The following is a 9,320-nucleotide window of genomic DNA, read 5'->3' as shown; positions in this document are numbered from 1 at the left end:
GACGGACGTTCGGCTTTACCCAGAGACAGCGCTTGAAAGGAAACTGAATTTTCAAAAACAACAGCAATGTGTTGCTGTATACATCATAATATCTAAATTTCTCATATGTATACCAATTGGGCACGTAGAGTCATTTTCTCTTTACAACTGCTGAATTGTCACTTGGTAATAATATAGCAGCTTTATCTGGTCCATTATTATTAAATATAGTAATAGTCGGCATGAACCCTCAAAGCCATAGATGTGTATCATGAAAAATGGACCTTGATATATAACAATCGATATTCTCCTTAACAGCTTTCTAATAGGGACATACTCTGCCGTACAGTGAAATGGTATGTCTTATATAATAATAGTTAATTATAATAGTTATAGTATACGGGCTTCATCGAAGCAAGTTACTATATGGCTATTTACACCCTTGATGTCGAATCGAACGGGTTTACTTTCCCTGATTTAATGCTTGCATCCATACAAAAAAAAAAGCAATGGAATTATTCGTATTCACCGTCATGTCTGCTAGGAGATGGTCGTGATGTATAACACACAATGTGGTGCTACTAAAAAGTGCAGGTAATGTTTATGTCCGTAGTCATCACGCTTTTTAGGCACCAACGGCCGAGATAGCTACTGAACCCTTGAGGTCGATAGAGCAACAACAATACTCTATTAGACGTTCTGCCTGCGATCCATTTCCTGCCTGCTTCTATTTAAACCGTTATACACTCATCCTTTAATGTAGAGAATGTCGCTACTGTTGGCTGGAATGGCGGAAGCTCACAGGCGGTCAGCAGCAGCTTCTCCAACTGCTCCTACTGCCAGTGATGATGTTATTAGTCGCGCCATTTCCAGGCCGAACGTGAGGAAATAGAGCGATTTGGATGAGCTTCGGGGGTTTACTAAAACCCTGGCTCTGCCGGTTGTTATCAGAATGAGCTCGAACAGGGAGTCCGTATTGATTGGACTTTGGTTCAGATGCTGCAGATTGTATAAAAAGCCCAACCCTCTCTACGTACTTTTCCTTTCTAATTAACGACCCTGCGTTTATTGAGGTTCTATCGTCTTTCACGTCTCCACACATTATAGTTCACAGCGAAAACATGCAAGCAATTTTCCTCCTATATGTTTATGACGAATTAACTGATTTGCACAAGTGGCGACAGCGGTGGCTGTTTGTTTTGATTCGCCTACCGAGAATATATATAAATAGCTGGGCTCATGTACCCTAAGGGTTATTCGTTGTCGATACAGAAATATGTAAAAATGCACATAGGCACAGGGTCGTAGAAGGCCATTGGTGAAACTAATTTATGATTTGTTTATTAATACTATGATTTAAATTAACGAAGCTAAGTAAACGTATGCTTATCAGCTACGTGTTCCACAGCGATTTCTTTATTTTTTCTATAAACACGATGTATTCGTTTTTCACTAACTTTCATGCAGTCTTAATACTATTCATTTATTGTCGTATATCAGCAAAACATTCTAATTTATCATAAAGTTTTTTTCTAAACGACAAAAACCTAACAATAAATTGAAATAGCATTTCACATATAGGTCTTATGACATTTCATAGTTACCGCTCTACACCGTCCCTTTTCCCCCACCCTCGTAGAAGCAGCCCCACTAGCGTGTTTCGTAAAGAGCAGCCAGGCGGTTATCGCTTGAACGTTGTGGCAGGCGAACTTGCCGTCAGCGTTCGTTTTCTGAGCTTTTTGCCTCTGTCTCTGTTTTATATTGCGCCCTCAAGCTGATGTGTGATCCTTGGCTTCTTTTAGCCCACACAGCTTCGCACCGCAGTACTGCCCGATAACCCTGCTCTCATGCTATGCCGTTTTAGTCGGGACAGAATTAGCAAAAATGGGGGAGAGGGGGGTAAGAAAATAGGGTTGTCATGGAGAAAAGGAGCGAGAGGGAAGTGACTTAGGCTTTCTGTTGAGGAAGGCCCTGCTCTGCGCTTTGGTGGTCGGTAAGGCTGTCTGCCGCTGTTACCATCGCCTCCGTTATAAGGAAAAGTAACTACCGTTGCTTGCTTGCCTATTTGCGTGGCTGCCTGCTTGGATGGCCGCCGCCTAAGGCTTGTGACGTTCCGTCTGCCTGCTTTGTGTGTATCTCCTGTGATTTCCTGTTCACCGATCTACTTGTCTGGTGGGGTTTCGTTAGCGCCGTTTCGGTCTAGCCCCGGCAGCTCCCTTCGGCTGTCCTGCCTGAATCTGTCCTCGTTGTCAGGTGCTTGGCCTGCGAGAGCAAGCGGCGCAATGAGGCCGCTGGGCGCAGCGGTTGGGCTTTTCTCTTCGTGGCCCGTTCATTGCCAACGTTTCTGCCGACGCTGGACGGCGATGTGACACTGAAAGCGGAACGATACACGCAGGAGGACGACGACGGTGACGAGGTGGTGGTTGGCAGATACCGGCGTCCGTTAAAGGGTAGAAGCAGAAGTAACAGCTTCCGGTGTGATGAGTCCGAGGTGGAGACGGGAAGATATCAAGTGCACAATGGCGACGATAGTGGGGAGTCAGAAGTAGGACAGTAAAAGTTGCTTATGTGTCTCTTGTGCTGCTCAATCTGTGCTTATACCTGTCTGTCTTCTGTAGGAAGAGAAGCGACCGCACAATAGTACAATAATAACAGAAGCAGCCCGTATTGGAAATAAAACGGGCAACAAAAATCTCTCCAAGTGACAAACCGTCAATAGGAACAGATGAAGAAGAATATAGTCGCAGCCTAAACTTTTACCGACGATAAAGGTGAAGATCGAAAATAAGGACTATTACTAGCAGCAGAAAACCGTACTTTTTTAGAAATCTAACAGAACCAAAAAAAACAATTTTTGATTGAAATGTTTTCATAACGTGTGATTCTGTTCGCATGATGAGAATGTAATAAACTATTTGACGTGACGCACCGTAGGAGCACACACGGAGGCAGCATTACGGATTCCTGAAGAATGAGTTCCAGTCGATCAAGCTGTTGTAGATCCATATCGCTGTAGGCGTTTTCCAGTGCCTTCTATTATTGCCACGCAGCAAGAAGGTAGGTGAGAACTCGGTGTAAGCGAGGATATGCTGAACAGTCCCGTATAAATAGTCACAAATACCTAAATGTGATCGCTGTCGATTTTCTAAACGTATCTAAATAAATTCGTTTGCTACTACGCTAACTAATTGCTAACGTTGACCACTTCCATATTTCTATCAGATGTTCTTTCACAGAAAAGTGCTACACCAATTATCGAACGCCTAATTTTTGCTTCACTCACCTTCAGCTTTTCAAACTATAAAAAATCCGTAGTATGCTTTTGCCTCTCATCGATATGGTTTTTTTTTTCACATAAGTAGAGGTAAACTGCCAGTAGTTATAGTTGTGTATTACAGCAAGCATCCTTCAACAAGCTCTGTTGTCCTGATCGCCGGTAGTGTCGTAATATCCTTGGCATATCGTTCAGCCAGTTTATAATTTGGCTGTCGCCTACAACACAACAACCCCTTCGTCATCTCTTGTACCTTCCATGCTATCCTTATCATCGACGTTCTTATGGAACTTCATGGAGCTCAGGCTGCCTAACTGAACAGCTTTGGATTCGTTCATATAGGATATGTATATATATGAATAGGCGTGTGCATACCTGCATTTGTCTATATAGCGACTACCAGAAAATTTGATATTTTCGCGTTTCATTATATACATTAACGTAGGCGATAAGGATAGTGTCCTCTGAATTGCCGGCTTCACGTTCTATAACCCTACTAGTTCCGGTCTCTTCAACGTACGGGTGTTCTGGTTGAGAACGATGTGCTGGCGAGTTCTGTTACTTCAATATGTCGCATCGATATCGCACAGCCCGTTAAATTGCTGGCACCCTTCGTAAATTATTGAACAGGCCTCAAACCTCTGTGTTCCAACCATGTGACCATGTCTCTTATCGCTGACACATACACACACACATACACGCATGCTTTTGTCATCATGGCCAAATCACCTCGTTGGGACAGGAATGAAGGGTGCTGGGGTGGGGGCTAAATAATGTAGGCTTTTTGGATGTCTGTTCTCGTCTTTTGACAGCACTTTTAACACACTGATGACCGTTACGAAAAAAGAAGCTGTCGTAGTGAAAGCACTGCGCTTCGTCCCATCTGGTCGTACCCGTGTGGTCATTGGCGTGCTGCAGTTTAGCTTCTGTTCATAGATCGATGAAATGGTGCCCATTTTGTCGTTGGTTCAATTTCGATGTCGGTCCATTTGCCGTTCACATTAGGGCAGAAGAAGCACGAAAGAGGCGCTAACGAGCAGAGAATCGAGACATCAGTGCTTTATCTATGTCGGTCTGTGGGGCTTACGCGTTCATGTGTACGGCTGCCTGTGTGTCTGAGATTATAGGTAGCAATAAGGAAAAAAGTAGAAAAGATGACCAGTAAGTCTTTTGGGAAAACAGTTTTTGGCCATCAGCAGAAGCGGCTACCTAGAATGTACTAGCTGGACTGGCTATATATAGATGGCAGGAGTACGGTACTGCCCCTGGAAGACTAAAGAGACGATGTATACCACCGGAGGCTTTGCGCATCTTTGACTGGGTCTTAATTAAGTGACAAACTTCGTCGCCGAGTTTGCCTACCCCGGTAAGTTTCCCGACGTTTTCCATTCATTGATGTGAAGCCAATAAAGAAGATAGAAAGACAGCCGCGTTATCGGGCTATTTTCATCGGTCTGATTTCTTCATCTTGCATGTCCCCAGTGAGTCACTTTCAGCCTATGTAATACGTAAAAAGTACCTCACAAAGAGTTACAGGTGGCGATCGAGAGACTGAGACAACGCCAGAAAACGGCAGCCACAGTTGTAAAATAATAACAGCAGCAGGGTGAAGCGATCCATTGAGGCTGCCATTTATATGAGGGAGATTTCGTGTATCGTATGTGCATGGCAATGGAAGAAAATCATGCCGTGCTGCTCATACATTGTTCGAGAGTTAATGCTTACGGGTTTTTCTGTAGTCTAAGATGCATCTATAAAGTACGTTTATCGATGCGTGTACATATAATAACTTCCAATGTAAATATATGCCGTAGTTATATACGCAAAATACATGTACATATAATCACGTTCACGAAGTGCGGACATCTCTCAAGTTAACATTGGTGCTATTTAGTAGTAGTTGTATTCTAGTCAGTTTAGTCTTTAGCAATTAGGAGACTTTAAAGGATAGATACGGTTGCCGATACAAAAAAACAAATGTCCCGACCTTTACGTCCGTTAGGTCAATTACTGTTGCGTTGATTCGTCAATGGCAGTACTAAACGCTAAAGAGCTTTCCAACTTTCTCCAGGTCGATGCATGCTCGAAATAAACCTGGAACTTTCTTCATGGAAGCAAGCTCGCAGCCTAAATAGCGGATGACGTCCACCTATATTTCCACCCATAACTCTAATTTGGTTTCCTGCGGCCTTTCACTTAGTCTCAGATTGTTCCGCAAATGTTTTGTTTTTACTTGCTACTACCACCGAGATCTACACATGTGATGCTTCCAACTTACTTTACCTTTCCATTAACCTACTACGTTTTGAGTATTCCGATACGTCACACGTCAATGGCTGGATTGTACTACTAGTACTACTACTAATAATTGTAAGCACATGCTTAGAAGCATACATTTGTTTACGTCATACACATAAATGTTGACAGCGCAATGATGGAGAGTTACAAAACAGTCTAGCCAAGTCAAGACAAAGCCCTATTTTTCTGTCTTTCTTTTATAAAAAAAAATGTCCCTTTCTTCAAAAATGTCAAAACGAATTCGACAGCGCTCCGCATTAAAACATAAGCCAACCTAATTACTCATGTACATCATCCGCAGGAGTCCAGCTTAACGTAAATACCGCGTTCTATCGCGTCGTTTAGAAATATATACGCCCCACACCAATGCCGGATCCCTACTTCTGGTCTTGTACTTCACAGCTGCATAGGATTTTCGCACGTCGCTGCATCCGAACGTGTCTCCTGTCCTGTATCGACGTTCAGCCCGTTTGTTGACACATATCCTGCCTCCACTATACGCATGCCGCACTACATGAGGGTCTGTTCCACTTCGTACGAAACTGTCTTTTTCAAAATATATCTTTTTTATCGATATCTCTCGTGCTCTATCTACTATATTTGCCTGTTCTGTTGTCACTGATCGTCGTATTTTTTACCGTTTTCTCCCAATAGCTGTTCGTCAATACCAATTTCTCAGCAGCGTTTCATTCGCTCCTGATATTCTCATTTGCCTCTCTATGGAAATGCGTTTTTCAGATGCATGTTTATGGGGGTAGGCGATATTTTTTTCTATCTCTTTGCCTGTGTCCTTGTTTGTGTCTATGTTCTTGTTTCCCTGAGTAGCAGGGGGAGGGGGATGGGTAATGGCACAAGACACAACTACTCCGTGTACCATTGTTTCATAGACGTGGCTATCTAGCTGGCACTGCCGCCGTATGTAGGATACGGCTGTCGCTTTACTTCTTAGTCTCTCGGCGTGGCTTTGTGCGTTCGTTTGTGATCGACTAGGTCAAACGATGAAGAGGACGAACAGAGCTTTGTGTGCGACCCCTTATGGCCTGTCCCTCACACATGTTCGTTCAAGCCGCCTCTGTGCCCCCGTGGCTTATTTGCATGTGTATTCCGTACGACGAAATTGTTGTTAGCTGTTGGCCGGCCTTGCGCTCATGCGCGGTTCTCGCTTACCAGCTCTCAATTTCATGCTACTCTCTTTAGCCCACTCGTTTTGTACTCTCTATCTCGCCTCAGGTTCTATTCATAAAGGATCTTTTAAGAAGGCAGGGAAATGTTTGCTCAGTAGCGTGTAACCGACAGTTGCTTTCAGCATCGTGTCTACGAAGTTACATTAACGCTACCACTTATTATTATGATGAGTGTTACCGCTTCAAGCTTTATAAGTATTATGGACTAACCGGTTGCCTACGTAACCGGTGGTGGCAGCAGTCTCTAGTGCTAAAGTTACCTATACAGTCGCTGTTTGCCTACACGCGTGTCCTATACGCTTAGTTCGGCCACTTCGATATATTATGACAGGCTGCTGTCGGTCCTTGTAGTGCTTGGATTGACGAAATACGTAACCTGCAGTAGATCATCCGCGGCAAGACTAAACTAAGCAGATCTTCGCATTTCCAACAGCATTCACGACCAATCGTTTGTGCTGTTTCCAGATTACGTTACCAAGGCCTTTACTCTGTTATAAATGTTGCCGTGCACCTACCGCAGAAAAGAAGTGAATGCAGCTGCAGGATTGCTTTTGCCGATACACATACATGCTAGCGTGCGCATAAGCCAAAAAGTGTTTCCTATCCCCATCTCTTTCACCACGCGTTGTCCGTGAGTAAATGACGAAAGGAAAAATATACGGCGTAAGCCGCATCAGTAATCAATACGGTGCAAAAAACATATACGAACATGGACTAAAACGAAAAAAAGTTTTAAAGTTTAAAAGAAGATATAATGTTCGAAGCCGACCGAAAAATAACAGAAATCTAACAGGAAACGATGGCTACAAAGGGTACAACGGCGTTGAATGACTGAATATGGCCATTCAGTATTCCAGGTATTATCTAAGTTCTTTAGAGATTATAGCGATCCCTATTGCAGATACTAATCCGTCACCAGCTATATTTTCCGTTGACCGCAACTTGTCGCACGCTGCTTCTCTCCTCCTGTTTTCTGTTTCCCTTGTTTATATGAGACTTGTAATGTATGCTTAGTTAACAGGCTGTTAAACGCAATAGGACAACATAAAACTGACTCATCTACCCCCAACTACTCGTATGCCTGCTTGCCCATCCGTTGATTTTACCACTCGCTCGCGGTTCGCGTTCAGTGTAACGCTGTGCGAACCTCATATGTGTAAAGGTAGCTTTCTTGGTTACAGCCTACATGTACGTATGTCAATGTGTAAGTAAATTAGCGGGCATACGCATAATAAATACATATATACTGATAAATCCACTACGTGAATACATGGATACTGGTAGAACGCTAGAGGGTTCCTTTTTGGGGCCCAGAAACTGGAGTGAGATTGATCCACACTAACAAAGTGTGATTGGCAATATAACATAAAGACAGGCAATTAATAATCAAAAAACGATGCTAGGAATGCCGTGGGAGCAGGTACAGCTAGAGTGATGAGGGTCTGATTGATTAAATATACGTATAAATATGGGGCAAATGACCGTTACGTTGCTAGCGTGGAATGGGGCAGTTGTCTTTGTCAAATCGAATCAAAGGAACGGGATGATGGGCATGCAGCGGGCCAGAAGGAATCACGAGACTAGAATGCATACGGCCCTCGTAGTTGAAAGCAAAGTTCTCCGCAAGGCGTTGGCAAAATCACTGATACTTTTTTATATTTAACCAGCTTACATACAATTAAATCGCTTTGTGGGTAACGCTTTTTGTATTTAGTTACGGGATCATCTTCATCAGACGAACGTAAGCATTACTTACTGTACAGTTGGTAAAATCAAATAGACGAGAAGTTAACGGGAAATATTCAAGGTCGAAATGCGCTGAGACGCGTTAGGTCCAGTATTAGACGCATCTGCCACGTATTCGAGTGCCATGCTAGCCCCACGTCTCATTACCCATAACGAAAACTGGTTGTTTTGACGCCAAACGAATAGTGGCACACCATTAAGAGAGTGCAATAGCCAACAATAAAAAGTTACGTGAAGGGCGTGGGGTTATTGAAGATAAGTGGCCGTTAGCGCCATCGGCACCCTTAGTTAGTGCTCTGCTTTACTAGATGTCCTTAGACGAAATAGACGTCATATAAGCTAGTAAGGCCACTACCACTATCAATCTCTTCTAAACATCAAGTTATCACAAATGACTACACCTTCAGGGCACAGAAGAGTCTCTATGATTTCTGGCGGCCTGTTAATATGTTCTAATTAAACAGTCGAAGGAACTGAAGAAAAGAAGCTAAATTTTACCTCTGTACGAAATTTGTTAAGCTCTAACTTCACGACCGCCTAGAAATTGAATGATTTTGTAATTATCGTCTTTTTTACGAGGTGCTTTGAAAATAAGTTGTTGATGAAAGTTTCTTTCAGAAAATATATTTAACGACTGGCTTTAAAAAAATATATTTAACGACTGGCCTTTTAGGCCAGGGCCTAAAAGGTTTCGACCATTCTTTTGGTCCCGAGTACGAGGTGCAAAGCTTTGGTTGTACGGCATGAAACTAGACTTTTTCGAAAGACAATTAACGTTATTATTAGACGTTAATAACTTTCGTACAGCTAATGTATTTTATGTCTTTGTGAAATACGTC

The 9,320-nt window shown here is 43.0% G+C and overlaps 1 long non-coding RNA gene across 1 annotated transcript; it reads right to left on the bottom strand.

Moving 5' to 3' along the window:
- Nucleotides 1-2,858: 2,858 nt before the first annotated feature.
- On the bottom strand, nucleotides 2,859-4,803 carry LOC147753946 (uncharacterized). Its single transcript, XR_015312545.1, has 2 exons — nucleotides 3,263-4,803; nucleotides 2,859-3,068 (listed from the first exon to the last, which is right to left on the bottom strand). It is a non-coding gene; the product is annotated as an uncharacterized LOC147753946 (long non-coding RNA).
- Between the last annotated feature and the right edge of the window lie 4,517 nt (nucleotides 4,804-9,320).

Source organism: Varroa jacobsoni, unplaced genomic scaffold, assembly GCF_002532875.2.
Source record: "Varroa jacobsoni isolate VJ856 unplaced genomic scaffold, vjacob_1.0 scaffold_90, whole genome shotgun sequence".
Classification (NCBI taxonomy): domain Eukaryota; kingdom Metazoa; phylum Arthropoda; class Arachnida; order Mesostigmata; family Varroidae; genus Varroa; species Varroa jacobsoni.
Note: the sequence above shows the minus strand (reverse complement) of the source record. Positions and strands in the feature narration are given on the sequence as shown.